The sequence below is a fragment of the Mus pahari genome, chromosome 20 (assembly GCF_900095145.1).
Source record: "Mus pahari chromosome 20, PAHARI_EIJ_v1.1, whole genome shotgun sequence".
Lineage (NCBI taxonomy): Eukaryota > Metazoa > Chordata > Mammalia > Rodentia > Muridae > Mus > Mus pahari.
The window spans coordinates 11,348,564-11,365,452 of NC_034609.1; positions in this window are offsets into that span (position 1 = coordinate 11,348,564).

The window sequence follows — 16,889 nt, forward strand, 5'->3', positions numbered from 1 at the left end:
ACACCGCCGAGGAGCACTGCTCCCCGTCTCTGACTACACCGCCGAGGAGCACTGCTCCCCGTCTCTGACTACACCGCCGAGGAGCACTGCTCCCCATCTCTGACTACACCAGTGAGGAACACTACTCCCCATCTCCTGGCAACCACTGAGGAGCACTGCTCCCCGTCTCCTGGCGACCACTAGCTGCCTACAGTTCTTCACAGAGGTTGACCTCATGAGCCCTTCCTGCACTGTGATAGATACGGTTATATTCTTTATTTCTTCTTGTGTGGATTTTAGCATGTTATGTATCTTAAGTATTGGGCCTGCTTCATCTACGTTATCAATACTCCTTTTCAATTTTTTTAACAAAGGATCTGCCTATGTAGACCAAGCTAGCCTGGAAGTCGCTCTAAAGCCTAGGCTAGCTACAGGTTTGTAGTGTGACATAATGTGCAGTGTAGTTGTAAAAGGTGGATGTAGTTAAAGGTGGATGCACTGCACCTGTTTCCTTTCCTCTGCCTGTGGGATCAAAAAACATCTCTTTTTCATTTCTGATAGTCATAATTTTTGCCTTATCTTCTTTTTCTTAGAATAACCAAAGGACTCCCAGCTTTCTTTACCCCACAGAGAAAAGTTTTGGATTTTATTGATTTGAAAAAAATTAAAATTATTTTATCTTATGTTTATGTTTGTTGTGCTTGCCTGTATGCATGTGTATCATGTACAGTTCTGATGTCTACAGGGGTCAGAATAAGGCAACAGATCCTCTGGAATTGGGCTTACAGATGGTTACAAACCACCACATGGGTGCTGGGAATCAAATGTGAGTTTTCTGCAATAGCAGTCAGTGCTCCTGACCCCTGAGCTTTCTCTCTCCAGCCCCTGATTTATTTGTCTATTTATTTATTTATTTATTTATCTATCTATTTATTTATTTATTTATTTAATTTATTGTATCTTAATTTCTAGTGTTTGACTTAATTGATTTTTTTGCACTGGTTTTACATTTTACGTTTTTTTTTCTTAGTTGGGGTTTAATTTGTGGTTTTATTTGTCTGTTTGCTGAGCTTAGGATTTACAATGCTGCTTTTTAGAAATATCTCTCTCTGGTAGCATCCTCTGCTCTAGCATTCTCTGCTCTAACATCCTCTGCTCTCTAGCATCCTCGCCCCTAGCATCTTCCACTCTATCATCCTCAGCTCTAGCATCCTCTGCTCTAGCATCCTTCACTCTAGCATCCTTCACTCTAGCATCCTCCACTCTAGCATTCTCTGCTCCAGGTTTCCCCGCAGCATCACTTGTGTAACATGACTTTGGATAGGTTGTATCCTCATCTAGGTACAATATTTTAAATTTTATTTTGAGATTGTTTGACTTACTATTGGGGGGGTGTGTTGTTTAATTTTCTAGCATTTTAGGATTCTCCAGTAATCCTTTTGTTATAAATTTCTGGTTTAATTCTACTGTGGCCTGAAACTAGACACCACATGATCTCTGTTACTTTAAATTTGTTAAGGTAAACTTCCTGGCCTAAGATGCCACATGTCTTGCTGAGATGCCCATACAGACTTGAGAATAATGTATATTCTACGGCTATTGAGTGAAGCAGTTTATGGCACTTGGTGCACACATACCTACACCCATCCATACACTAAGCTGTTCTGGTTAATGTATAGCTTACCTTGCTGTGATTTTTAATCTTACTTCCTCTCTGTATCTTTTCATTTACTTACTTGTTACTTATGTGTTTTCGTTTATTCTTATGAGCATCATTTATTGAGTGGGATTTAGTGTGGCCTTGACACACATGCATGCAGCGTGTCCTGTTGATGTCCCCCCCCCCCCCTCTGCATAGTTGTCATGGTTCTGCTTTCAGCTCCACATTTTCCAGCTTATGCACAGGGAAATATGAGGTACTTGTCTTTCTGTGTCTTCCACTTAACATACTCACTCCTTTTTTATTTATTTGGGGGCAGATGACAGGGTTTCATTCTTCTTTATGGCTGAATAACACTTCATTGTATGTTTATATCACACTTTATTTAGACAGTCATCTGTTGTTGGGTATCTCATCTTTTCCATGAGTGATCTCACAGTTCCTTTGAGCATGCAGCAGCTCCTCAGCTTATATTGTTTTGATTTCCTTGGCTATACACACAAAGGTGGGATGACTTGAATCATATAATTGATCTACTCCGGAACTCACTCTGTAGACCAGGCTGGTCTTGAACTCACCGAGACTGCCTGTCTCCGCCTCCTGAGTCTGCTGGAATTGAAGCTGTCCATTATAACAGTTGTTATAATCCATGGGATTATAACATGTCCATTTTATAAGATGTCTGAGCAGTGGTCTGAGGAACCACCATACTGTTGTCCGTAATGGTTGAGTTGATGAACACCTACAGACCCTACTTATTTCTTTCTCTACATCCTCACCAGCAGTTTCCGAAGCCATCATTCAAATTACCATCACTACCACCACCACCTTCCTTTTCTTCTTCTTCTGACTCCTCTTCCTCTTCTTTTTGCGTTTCAAAAAACTTTAAATCTTTTTTTTTTATATTGAGTTGCCAGTTCCCTTTTGTATTCTCAATAAATGCCCTTTGCCTGGCACACCTGATCTTCCTCCTTGCATGTGGTGTGGAATTGCGTTTTATTATCAGTGTTTTCTGAGCAACAGAGATTTATATTTTGTTGTAGTTCAATTTGTCATATTGTTCATGAATCGTGGTACTATACTATAGAACACCTACCTAGCCCAACAACCTAGAGACTCTAGTGTTTTCTTTTAGAAATTTAGGTGTTATGTTTTTATCTGTGATCCGCTTTGAAAATTTCAAGTACAGGGAAAGATGTGGATTGGTGAGGTTTATTTATTTCTCTTGGTGTCGAGCACCCTTCATTAAAACAACTCATTTTCTGCTGACTTATTTTTAGCATCTTTGTCAGTTAACCATATAAAGATCTCTCTGGAACTCTATTCCACCGGTTGATGTGTATGTGTGTCCATCCTCACACCAGCGACCTTGAACTGGCAGCTGTATACTCAGTCTTTTTATTTTTAAAACATTTTAGGTATATGGTTGTCCTGCCAGCACACTATGTGTATGTGCATGCCTCATGTCTTTGGAAGCTGGAAGAGGTTATCACATTATCTAGAATAGGAGTTACAGATGATTGTGAGCCCACACATGGGTGCTGGAAACTGCATTTGGGTCCTCTTTAAGAATAACTGGTGTTCCTAACCACTGAACCATCTCTGCAGCCCCACATTCAGTCTGACTATTAGATCGTGTGAATCATCCAACATTACTTTTCTTTCTCATGATTATTTTGATCTTGCCAGATTCTTTGCTTTTCTCTGAAGAGTTTAAACTCCATCTGCCTGTGTCTAGAGGAAGACTGACTGCAGTTGTCCTTGACTGGGATTGTCATCAAATCTGTACATCACCTTCTAGGAAACTGACTTATTAATGAGTTTGAGTCTCCCAATCTTTAAACACATTTCTACTTTTAAATGCTATTTAAATATTATCCATCAAGCTGATACATTTTAGAGAGAGGAAGGAGTTGTTATATAGAAGCAATAATGATACAAAGAAACAATAAAGACATGCATCTGCTTTGTCTACTGTTTCATACCCAGAGGTCAGGACAGAGCCCTAAGCATTTTCTCATGTGCAGTTTACACTGTGAACACTCCTTGAAGAATGAGTTGGTGCACAGACAAAACTTACTCATCATCCTATTAATATACTAATATGCATTCCACAAGATTGTTGGATGAAATAAATGAGCACTAAAAGGAATACTTTTGGATACTTAAAGCATATCTTATCCAATAACTATTAGTTTTCCAGCAAGACTAAAAGATTAGCAAGTCTGTGAGTTAGGCAAATGCTGAAACTGAGTTAGAAAAAAGTTTGTTCCAAATAGATTTAGTTGGCTACCTGTAGTATAAGGAGACTGGGCCATGTTGTAGGATAGAACAAGTATCTCTATGGTCAACAGATGGCTTTTCTGAGTGTCTGCTGCAGAAAGACCTTTAAAGTGGGTCCAGATCCTCCTTATGGGCCATTCTCTATGATATTCTGCCTCAGTGTATCTGGATACTTCCTCAGTGACCCTTTGAAACATTCCAGAAAGCTCAGCTGACACAGAGAAGAAAGCAGAGCGGTCAGAGAAAGAATGCAGGCTCTGAGTTACATAGACTTGCATCTGAGATCTGGCCCACTACTTGTCATGATAGCATCATTGAGAAATTACTTTAAAATATTACATTTATTTATTTAGTGTGTGTGTACATGCACACACACATACCACAGTGTACATGAGGAAACTAGAGGACAACTTGGAGAAATTGGCCTCTCTTTCCACCTTATAGGACCTGGGGATTGAACTTAAGTATTTAGCCTTGGCTGCAAGCACCTTTAACCACGGAGACATCTTGATGCTCTGGAGAAGTGATTTCTTATTTCCAAATCTCAACTTCTTTATCTAGAAAGCAGGGGAAATTGAGAGCTACTCTGAGGATTGTTCCAAGTCAAGATATGACCATTTCTCAGAAGACAGCAGCCACTCCATACTGACACTTCAGCCTTATTGATAAGCAGAAATCTGTTCTAGAGGTCTTCCTATAGAATTCTCTGAAATTCATGCCTAAAACTTTCAGAGTGTTCTGCTGAATTAGTTTGTACTGCTATGCTTTCTTGGGTTGTTAAATGGTCTTCCCTCCTGTAAATAAACCCTGACTAAAACAATCTCATTCACGTGAAAGCCACAAGCAACTGCTCAACCTAGACAAAGAGCCTGGGTGGCCTCCCGATCCTGCTGACAGTTCCTGAGGAACATCAGGATGGGTCTCTAGGTGCAGTGCGCAGCGACTTTTCCTCAGTAAGGTCTATAAACAAGTTTTACACCTCTCTTAAATTTTAGTGTCTTTGGTTTTCTGCAGTGCCGGGTGGCATGTTTTACTTCATTCTTGGAAGCATCGTCATTAAATGCTGAAGATGGATAGGTGGTGGGCGCTTGCATCTGGTGTGCTACATCTGCCCACTTTGCTTATGAATGTTACGATTTCTTAGGGGTCAGGGGCTACTGATGGGGAGGGTTAAAGTGGGGTAGGTCCAGGGAGAATCAGTGAACTCTTTGGAACAAATCTTTCCCACTAGAGGGCAAAGGTGGACTCTGGAACATTTAAGACTGTTTTCTGAATTACTCTTAGCAGTCCTCCAAGGAGGTTTATGAAGAGACATATGTCCTCACTATTTGACTAAACACACACAGACACTAAAATATGGTGTGCTCACAAGCTGTGCACAGGTATTGAATGTTAAGCAACTGGCACTCTTGGGCATCTGCTCAAGGAGAAATCTCAGCCCTTGGTACCATGATCTTCCTCTTGCAACACAGGCAGGCAGGGAGAGGTGAGGGTAGAAAAGAAGGGATGGATGGAGGGAGGCGAGAGAGGGAGGGAGAGATGAGAGGTAAAGAAGACACAGAGAGAGACAGGGGTGAGAGAGAAAGGAGAAGAGAGGAAAAGAGACAGCACAGTACAAGCTGTTTGCAGTGTCTGGTTGTTTTAAAGGAAAACTACAACAAAATGACAAAGCCTGGGGGACCTGGGCATGTGCCCCCAAACTGGCCTAGTCCTTCCTCCTGCCAGATGTGTATATGCCATCTTCTTTTGAGGAGGTGCACTATTGGCTTGGGTTCCTCCTGCCGTCTTTTGGTGGTACTGACTCCTCCAGACTTTTACTGTCTTGGGTTCCATGCTTGAGATTATTACTGAAAGCCTCAGCTTTTCTGTCTGGTTCACAACTGCTTGGCCAGGAGGCCCAGGTTCTGCTCCAGGTTCATTTTGGTAAGTTTTGCTACACAGTAATCCCAGATGGGCTGCACTGAGGTCCACAGCTGAGTAGGCCGCTGTGGACAGCTGAGGCACAGTTTTGTAGTCGATTTTTTTTTTTATCATTTATTTGTGTGAGGAAGTTGCAGATTGTCTTGGTCATAAAAGCCAATATGGCAAATTCAACAACCAGGCTGAACAGAATCAAGGGATGACCCTAACTATTTTACTGATGTCTAAGTGTTGAATGATGTGATGTCTAAGAATAAATGTGTGTGGCGCTGTACCAGGGAGGCGCTCTTGTGCCTGGGCAGTGTTTTTCCTCCACACAAAAGCTTTCTCCACTGGCTTAACCATAGAAGACATGAGCCTGTTGCTGAAGAACTTTAGCTGAACATTCACTGAGAGCTGGCTCTGCCACTGGGTCCTGAACCAGATGGACAAGAAGGTATTCTGCCCAGATGTGGTGTTGCACACCTTTGATCCTTGTCAAGTAGAGGTATGTGAATCTCTGTGAGTCTGAGGCCAGCCTGGTCTACCTACTGAGCTCCAGGCCAGGTCATATAAATGTATGTGTATGTGTATGTGTATGTGTATGTGTATGTGTATGTGTATGTGTATGTGTATGTGTATGTGTATGTGTATGTGTATGTGTATATGTATAGTGAAACCCTGTCTCAAAAGAAAGGTTCTTCAAATAACTTGTGTGTAAGGGAGCATGAAACCCACCTCCCCTTTAACATTTCTATTAGTTAAAGAACCTCTCTACTTGTGGAACTAATATTTACTAAGATTTCTAATTTACTGGGCAACTGCTCCCTCCCTGTCCTTAATTTTCAGCCAAGCAGTCATGATGGGGTCATTCTTTGCAGATGCCTCCACACAAGCAGCCCAGCTTGGATGCTTTGATGGGAAAGCGTAAGTAGAAGTGAGACAAGCTTGTGGGCTTAGATTTTTCAAAACCTACTTTAATTAGGGTACTTAAACATTTCAACTTCCCTTCTAGCCCACTGGCCAAAGTTATGGGAGAAGAAAAGTTAATAGGAAATGGGGCATGTAGACCTGTTTAGAAGTAGTTCTTTGGGCTGATTCCAAATAAGAATCAGTCGTGGCAGTACAGTTCAATTGGCAAACACCAAACACAGATCAGTAGCAGTAGCTCAATCCAGAAGAAACCATGAGGCTTTCCCAGATTGGCACACGTCTACAGAAGTGGCAAGAAGCAACCGGAATACCAGGAGAAATACTTCGGTGCTTTTCTCTCTATGAAGTCACAACAACTGAAGATCAGAGAAGATGCAAGGTGAACCGATGTAAGAATGGTGTTCACTGCCCGCTGGGTTATACTTATACTCTTTCTAAACATCACGAGTCCTCTCACATGTCTGCTTCAGCAAAACATCCTCTCACGAGACAGCATTCAGAAAAACATCACACGACACAACTGAATTTCCAAAGAAACTAGAATTTTCCACTTCACAAGCTCTTCTTTCCTTGACTGCAAAGCTGGGGAGACGAGAGCCCCATGCCTTTGCTGCAGGCTGCTAGAAAAAGCCATGCAGAGGGTAAGCTAGGCAGACAGGCAGGTGGGTTATGAGCAGAGACAGACAGTCCAGCTCATTGATTGGAACAGGTGTGAGGAGACACAGAGGTCAGCCGTGTTACTTGCCTATTGCTGTCATGACAAATTAGGAGGAAGTAGTGGTTTAGAGTTCTCTCTGGCTTCCCCATCTTTGGCTCTTACAACCTTTCCACCTCCTTCCTTGATGATCCTTGAGCTTTGAGGAAGGGTGGAGATACAGCTGTCTCATTTGTAGGTGAGCACCTTTTGGACACTTACTCTGCACCATGCTTGAGTTTCCTCCTGAGCCAGCTAAGCTTTCACACAGAGGAAAACCACTGTCTCTGGAGCAGAGGGGTGGCCATGAGAGCACTTCATCATGTCATTAGGACTTCAGAATCAATGAATGAGTTAAGGTCATCTTTTGATTCTGTTCAGTGCAACTGTTGAATTTGCCATAATGGGTTTTGCTTGATTCATCTATCTATTATGATATATGTACGTAGGAAGTATGTATGTATGTATGTATGTATGTATGTATGTATGTATAAGAGTGGGCATGCATATGCCAAGTGGGACAGGGTAAGACAAAAAGAGCCCTTCCAGTAACTTGTCATGTGTCAAGGCCATCAGAGGACAACTTCCAGGGGAAGGGTCTCACCTTCCACCTTAAACTCAATCAGAAATCAGCGGGTTACTCCCACAATATTAACGGCACACCCCTGCACTCATGAGCATGTGTTGCCATTCCAGCCATTACTGTAGTTCACAGGGCTCGAAGCTGGGTAAGGCTACCGATGACATCCCCCACTAGTAGCTTACACAGCACCTGGTACTATGAAGTTTCCTAGTCAGTACCATTTTTATGTCTTCATGTCCTGTGACCAAAGTGGTGTCTTCAACATTAAAGGATCTCACCATCGAGTTCTGGTAAGCAATCTACCAAGAGCAAAGGCCTGTATCCCTTGGGAAAATCGGCCTCCTTGTCTTTTCTGGCTTCTACAGGATGGGTACATACCCTGGCCCATGACATCTTTGCTCTTCAAGCAGTATCATTCCAATTTTTGCTTCCTTCATTCCATTCCATCACTCTGAAATCTGCCCCCCACCCCCACCCCTCGCTGCCTTGTGATTGCTACTCAAAGGATATCTGACTGTCTTTCTGCACCAAGGCCATCTCACAGTTGATTAATAATCTGACTTCGATCACTTTCATCTCTCCTCCATGTGTAACACGTTTTCAAATCCCAGGGATAATACTGTGGCCTTTGTGGGATCATTATACTGTCTGTCCCACCAGTGGATAATGAGATAGCCTGCGTTTATATCCCCAACATTACAGAAGTATATGTAAGTTAATGTGGGTTTAATCAAAAGGATTCCAGTGTTGAAGGCACAGTTGATTCAAAGTCCACTTACGCTGGCTGGAGACTGCTATGTACACTCTACAGTGTTCAAGTCCTTGTCATTCAGTTGCCCCAACTGTAGAGCCTTTTCTCACACGTACACTTATCTTAATGGTAAAGTGCTTCCGTCTTGGCTCTCCAAACCTTCATGAATCCTCTGTTTATTGACTTGTTTGGCTGCTAGGACTGATTTTTCTGCTCTCCCAGATGTCTTGGGGCTGGTACTCGCTCACCTTTCCTGTGGCTATTTAGGTTTCATCTCCCTCCAACAGTGCTTCTTCTCTGTGCTCTAAGGAGCTGGTTGGACTAGGCCAGGCTCCCACACTTGCTTGCCTTCCTCCTGTTCTGTGCTGGCAGGGCAGTGTCATCTCTGCCTACTCTGTGCTCCTCACAGGTTTGTCCTGATCCAGATGGATTTAAAAATCGTCTGTTCTCTCTTCACATGCATTTCGCTCATAAGAAGAGCTCTCGGTGACAGTGTTCATATTTGCTCCTTGTTATCCATTCTTCTGCTTATATCTTGTGGGAGTCCTTTTGTAGAGTTGTTTTCCTCCTAAGTACCTGGATGAGCAGGGTGGGGGTGGGGAGCTCAGCTCAGCTCTCCCAGTGCATCCACAGACTAGCAAGCATTCTACACAGCATTCAGTAGGAAGGAGAGACCTGCTTACTGGGGGTAGAAGGTGCTCTGCTTGCAATAGACACCATCTGTATATTTATGCCAGACTTCACACTTAGTGCAGCTGCACATATTATTATTAAAACTTCCAGCAACAGGAAATAGCATTGGCCTCATAATACAGACCAGGAAACTGAGGCACAACAATGTTCAGTAATTTATCTAATCTCACAGCGTATAATGTGGCACAATTCAGCCAGCTTCTCACACATGTGTACAATCCCCTTGTCTTAATTACCTTTATATTGCTGTGATAAGACACTATGACCAAGGCAACTTATAGGAAAAAAAAAAGGTTTTCTTTGGGAATTAAAGTTTTGGAGGATTAGAATCCATGACCCTCAGGGCATGGAGCATAGCAGTAATCAGTCAGGTGGGCCATGGTACTGGAGAAGGAACTGTGAGCTCACATCTTGACATATAATCATGAGGCAGAGAACTAACTGGGGATGCCATGGGCCTTTGAAACCTCATGGCCTGCCCCTAGTAACACATCTCTTATTTTAAAGCCACACCTCCTAATCCTTTCCAAACAGTTCCACACACTGAGGACCAAGTAATCAAACATATGAGACTGTGGGGGCCATTTCCATTCAGATCACCACACCCCTCTTCTGTCCCTAAAGGGACAGAATGTGTATGTTATTTTGTAAAACAATATTTGTGTAGTTTGTGTATATGAATACTTTGTCTGCATGTACACTGGCATCCCAGAAGAAGACATCAGACAGGTGTGAGCTGCTACACGGGTGCTGGGGATTGAACTCACAGCTTCAGAAGAGCAGTGAATGCTCTTAACCACTGAACTGTCTTTCCAGGACCCCCAGTGTGTATGTTCTGGAATTCAGATGTTTGACACTTGGTTTAGGGGGGAGGGAGGAGTGGAGAATCTCAACAAGTAGTTCAGGCTTCTCTGGAACTCATGATCCCCCTGTCTCTGCCTCTCGAGTTCCGGGGTGGTAGGGCGTGCCCTCACATCTGGGTTCATATTGAGATGTTTTCAGTATCGTCGACTCTCCCTGGATTATGGTCTGGTTGAGCTAGATCCTTCTAGAGGTACTTATTTAGGGAAAGGGCAGGGGGTGAGTCAGATCTTGAGCACTGTTTTTACACACAGATAGGACAGAGCGTAAAGTAAGTTGCATCTGCATCCGTTCCCTTTCTGTTGAAAGTGGGGGGGAAGTGGGCAGTTCGTCTGCATTCCAGTCTTCCACCAAGGCAGACGCAAGGTGAAGTCTTCCATCACCTCACCTGAGTTTGCTTATTTGTTTATAGACTTATTTGATTATCATACCTTATATGTTTAAAGACTTACTCGGTAGAAACATATAGAGGCCATTTCCCTTCCATTTTTTTCTTGTCGAGGAGCCAAAATTTATTAACATCTGTATTTGTTTCCTAAAGCTACCATGAAAACCATAAACTGAGCTATAAAAAGAACAGAATCTCTTCTCTCTGGACTTTTGGAGGCTAAAGTCCAGCACACAGGCAGTGCTGTTCCTTCTGAAGGCCCTAGCGGATAATCCAGGCCCTGGCTCTCCTTCATGCCATAGTTATTGGCATCCCTGGGCTTGTAGATGCTCCCCGACAATCTCTCCTCCCCACTATGCTTCTGTGACTTTCCACAGCTCCTGTGCCCTCCAGGTCACCTTTGTCACTCAGGTTGCCCTTGAACTTTCTATATAGAGAGGGTTAGTCTCAAAATCACCAGCTCTTTGAGTGCTGGGATTGCCAGCCATTCAGCTACCATACCTGCCTCTTTCATGTTCTTCTTATAAAGATACAATTAATTGGATCTACAGTCCACTCAGTCTAGCGTGATACCATTTTATCTAATTATACTCATGAAAACCAGATCCCATTTTGAGGTCCTAGGTAGATATTATGGTAAGCACTCATAGGTAATAGTTACCTGGGACTCCGCTTGGTTTGGGCTGCACTGACATCACTCTTCTAATAATACATTTAGAAGTATATTATTCGGATCTTAATCTGTGTATACTATATGAATACATCTCTCTCTGAACAACAGCAGCCTATTAGCAAACTAGGACCGCATCTGTATCAAAGTACATTCACAGCTCTCTCTGAATTGCAGAATATCTTCTTTCCTTAAAGACTATCAAACTTAGCTTCTATTCCTAATCCATCTGCACAGAAGGTCAGGAGGGCCAGTCCAGCCTAAATTGATTTTGGGAACATGTAAGGCAAAGCTTGTCCTCTGAGTGAACTTTTAGAGAAAATCTCTCTTTATCATCTTATGCCTTTATATAACTGTACATGATTAAAATCAGGTGCATTATGGGAAGGGACATTTACAATGAGAGAGGCCTACATAATCCAACCTTACCAATCAAAATAGAGGACTGCCATGCTATGTCTCTTAGAAACCAAACCCTTTGCTCCCTTGAACCTCATAAAGGAAGCCCTTCAAATAACCAGGGTCCTTGAGTACCCTCATTCATCTGGGTGACTGACACTGCCAACAGTGTATTTGACCTGCTCTATCACTTTGCTTTGAATAAATCTTCCTTTGAAATCAGTATGAGCCTTTATTCCAATCATTTGACTAAAAGGTTAAGAGGTCAGAAACCCCTGGCCCAGATCCTGACCACTGGTAACAGCGTCATCTTAGGAGGAGGAGTTTAAACTGTGATCTGGCAAACAAGCTATGACATCCTTCTCAGAAGCCTGTCATGATAGGTAAGCTTGACAATGTTCGGTTGCATTAAGAAATGATTAGGGGCTTAGTGGAGCATCCTTCCGGGCTGTCTCTGAGTGTATTTTCAGAAACAGTGAGATTATGGCCATTTGAACTGATCTTTAGATGTTCATATCGGAGTTGGTGAAAGTTGGAGGCGGGGCCTGGTCTTAGAGTTTTGCTGCTGTGAACACATACCATGACCAAGGTGGCTCTTATAAAGATATATAATTGGGGTCAACTTATAGGTTCAGAGGTTCAGTCCAGTATACTTAAGGTGGGAGCATGACAGCGTGTAAGAAGGCATGGTGCAGGAGGAGCTGAGAGATCTACACCTTCATCTGAAGGCCACTAGAAGACCGGCCTCCCGGCAGCTAGGTTAAGGGTCTTAAGGCCATACCTACAGTGATACACTTCCTCCAACAAGGCCACACCTACTCCAACAAGGCCACACCTCCAAACAGTGCTATTCCTGGGGCCAAGCATATTCAAACCTCCACAGGCCTCACTGAAGGAAGAAGGTAATGAGTCTGTCCTGGAGGGTATTTCTCGTTTTGGCTCCTTATGGAATCCCTTCTCACTGCTTCCAGGTCAGATATGAAGTGAAAGGTTCTCCCCAGCACATGCTCTGCCACTGTGGTGTTAGGGCACTGGGGCCAAGCAGCCATGGACGGAATCTTAGGAAACCATGGCCACCGTAACTCCTGCTCCCTTGAACTGACCCTGTCAGCGATTTGGGCTACAGCGACACAAAGCTCCTTTGCCACATTTGCAGTCTCCAGGTCAATCCTACTACACTCTTCAGATGTCTCTGTCATTGTCAGCCATTCAGCCTGGGGTCATAACCCCATCTTCAGGTGCTGACCGTCGAGCATGATGTTCATTTGAACCCTGGCCCTATTTGTTATGTGACTCTGAGCAAATCCCCCCTGTCTCGGTTTCCTCATGAGGATGGCAGCATCTTGTTCAAGGATTAAAGACAACTGTTTATATAAGGTGCTGGGGACAGTGCTTTTCTCAAGGAGCCCTCACAAACGCCAGCCCTCACAGGGCTTTGCCATTCCCTCAAGGCTCCCCAGTTCTCTCTGCCTCTGTAGTCTTCAAAGGCTGAGAATGGCATGGCTGGAATCAGGGCATGTATAATCTGAATCAAGGGGCTAGCTACTTCTGTAAGATGGAGTGAGTGACTGGGGACTTGTTGGTGCCACCATAGTGTCCCAGACACCTACAGTCACCAGCAAAGAGCCATGATGTGGAAGACGGAGGAGGGGATGTTGGGAAGAGGCATAGCCAAAGGGGTGCTTTCTTTGCATCCCTCCAAGCCAGCTAGGATGAGCACCAAAGACCTTGTCTTCCTGAGACAGGAAGGGAGGCCTTGGTGTTGCATCTGTGCCTGATTAGTAAAGGTGACAAGCTGTGGCCCTCCCTCCAAGAGTAAACAGTACTGGGTAAGCTGTATTTTCAGAAGGGTGTGCCTAGTAGGTGAATTTTCTGGGAACCAAATGTGACTTAGACGGGTAGCCTGGTAACATTTGATAACTCAGGGATAAGAGAGACCCTAATAGAAGGGTGGGATAGTCATGTCCAATGGCTGCTATAACAAATAGCACCGCTGAACTCATTTCTTACACTTTGCAAGTGTGCTGGTTAGGTGTTTTATCTATCTATCTATCTATCTATCTATCTATCTATCTATCTAGTTAGTTATTTATTTATTTTTGTCCATTTGACACAAGCCTGGGAATAGGGAACTTTCGTTGAGAAATTGTCTCCATCAGATTAGCTTGTAGACAAGTCTGTAGTACATTTTCTTGAATAACGATTGATATGGGAAAGCCCAGCCACCTTTGGGCTGTCTAAGAAAGCAGATTAAGCAAGTCACAGAGAACAAGACAGTAAGCAGCAACCCTCCATGGCTTCTGTGGGAGTTACTACCTTGGCTTCCCTCAGTGGTGGGCTATGATTGGGATGCGTAAGCCAAATAAACCTTTTTGACATGGTCTTTATCTGAAATGGGCCCACAGGGCTGAGTTACTTCTGGAAGCTTCAGAAGGGAATTCATGTCTTTGTGTTTCTTTCAGATCCCGGAGGCTACCTGCATTTGGGGCACAGGGCTTTGACCCCCTTCCAAGCCAGCTATGCAAGCATATCCCCACTTTTCTTCAAGAATCACATCTTCTCTTTGCCGCTGCTGAGGAAATTGGGCCCCACAAGACAATCCAGGTGCATCATCTCAGGATCCTTCACCACATCGCCTGAGTCCCTCTTGGATTGTAAGAGAACACACTGATGGTGTAGAGTGTTGGGAGGGGCCCATATTTATAGTGGACTACAGGGGGACTGCAGGAGACCAGACTAAGGCTGGAGTGTAAGCCTGCGGGGAGGTACCATCTAGACCAAAGGAGGGGAATATGTATCCTTCCTCCAAAAAAGTGGGCAGCGAGGTGGTGAGAGAGCACTTGGTTGTTGGTCTATTGGGAGTGTACCAGTTATGTGACCACACACAAACAATGCTTATTTTCCTTCATTTTCTCTACTTCTTGACATAACTCCAGAATAACTGGAAGTTTTTTATCTAGCCAATACCAAAGGTGCTCTGAGTGATGACTTTTATTATGTGACTGAAAAACACAAGCTATCTCAAGCCCCTGCTTGATTATCACGAGACGGAAGAAAATGAATCAGAGTCCACGAGAGACTCGGGAGTCACAGAGGGAGACAAAAGGGAACTGGCCTTTGCTTCCATGTTCTCAGCTCCAGCTTGATGAATAAACAGGGTGCATCAGGATTTTAGGGCTTCTGGCATCATCACTGGACCCGAAGCCCCCAAAGACGAGAAAAGACTCTCTTCCCTTCCGTTGGTGCCCGGCCCACTTGACCTAAGGAGTGCCTCTTTGGAGATGAAAGCCATGTGCCTTTGGGAGTCAGAATCCAAGTCTATTTTAAGTTCCCTCCTCTGGCAATGTCAAGGCTGCCAAGTTTTTGTACCTGGAAGCCACCAGTAGCAAAGCAATGCAGAAGGACATGACCTCCAGCACACAGTAACTGAATGAAGGAGATTTCACTGTGAACCAAGGTTATGTGGGCTTCAGAACACAGATGAATGTGACCCCCCCCCCCACTGCTGACCTACTGTTGGTCTGTCTTTACCAGAAGTCGGCATGAGTAGAGTGGCTACTGAGTGAGCCATCCTGGCTTGTCACTGGTAAACAGAGTAATGAAGCCTGGAATTAATCTGTATGACAAACTAAGAGTCCCAGGTATTCACACGTGTACTTCTCTGTTATCCCCACTGTGGAGTGTGCTGTCAGGAGCTCTGCAAGCTGGAACATTACTGGTGAAGATTGTGGTCAGAAGTCAGACCCACCCCCCAGGGTTGACTTTTCATTAGCCAGCTAATACTTCTGTGACCTGGGGCAACATAATGTCTGCTGGAGCCTCAGTTCTTTCTTCTGTTAAATAGAGGTGATGAGGGAGCCTGCAGCAGCAATTGACACAGTGCCACCAATCAGTAGGTCCCAGATATTTAACTGCTGCTGCTTTCATCAGAACATGTCCTAAACTAGAGGGGACAACTTAGGAGATGGTGACAAGAGGTGTAAGCATGCACAGCAGGAATGCAGAAGGAGATGGAATGAACCAAGGAAACATTTGTAACAATACTGATGGAACTCTCACAAATTAATGTCTCCGTTAATGACTCCAGGATTCTCAGAGAACATCAAGCCAGATGAACTGTTCACAAGTGTTACTTTGTGACGTATCACTTTCAAACTGTAGAAGAAGCATAACTTTAAAAATCTTTGGTTTGAGTGTTAAGAAGGTGAAATCCCACACCTCACTCACGTACACATCACAGTGAAGTCAGCATCCAGGGATGAAATCAGCTCTGCCTGATGCAGGAAATACAGGAAGCAATGTCCAGTTTCCTGTCCAGGGCAGCCCAGGACTGAGGTCCCTCATCTGCACACTCCCTGAGGGGGCAGAGGAAAGTGCAGTCGGCATCCTTCACCCGGAAGCTCCAGTGACCACTACAGGGGACTCCCCAGTCTTCACTAACCCAGGCTTGTCTGGGGGCTGGAACCACCACTAGTCTATGCACACCATCCCATTTGGGAGTAGGAGTCACTGCACTCCCATCAGCTCCAGCCAGTGTATGCACATCTATGCTCCAGAGGAGGACGCAGGTGTCCCACCTAGTATGTGCAGACACCATTGTATGTGTGCCACAGGGCTGCTCTAGTCACTGCTGTACATAAGCCTATGGTATTGGTGCCCACTGCAGTGTCACATGCATGCCCATGGGACTGGACATCCACCACAGCTGTGCCTGCCATATCTACCCTGGCTTGCTGCTAACCAGGAATCTCTTGTCCTGTGTGTGTGTGTGTGTGTGTGTGTGTGTGTGTGTGTGTTAGTAGACATAGCCTTTATATGCACCTCTGAAATGGCTTCCCATGCTATCTGGCATAAGCAGCCCTGCATGTCCTGATCTGGGTTTGAATCTGAAGTCCCATGGTCCTCATTCTGCTGGTACTTTTGAGTCCTGGGAGAAGGGCCTTCTCCTCCAAGGCCAGCCTGTGAAGTTTGGAAGCAGAGACTGAAGAAGACAAGGCAGAGCTGCAAGAAACACAGAGAAACACAGTACCAGGGAACACAGAGAAACACAGTACCAGGGAACACAGAGAAACACAGTACCAGGGAACACAGAGAAA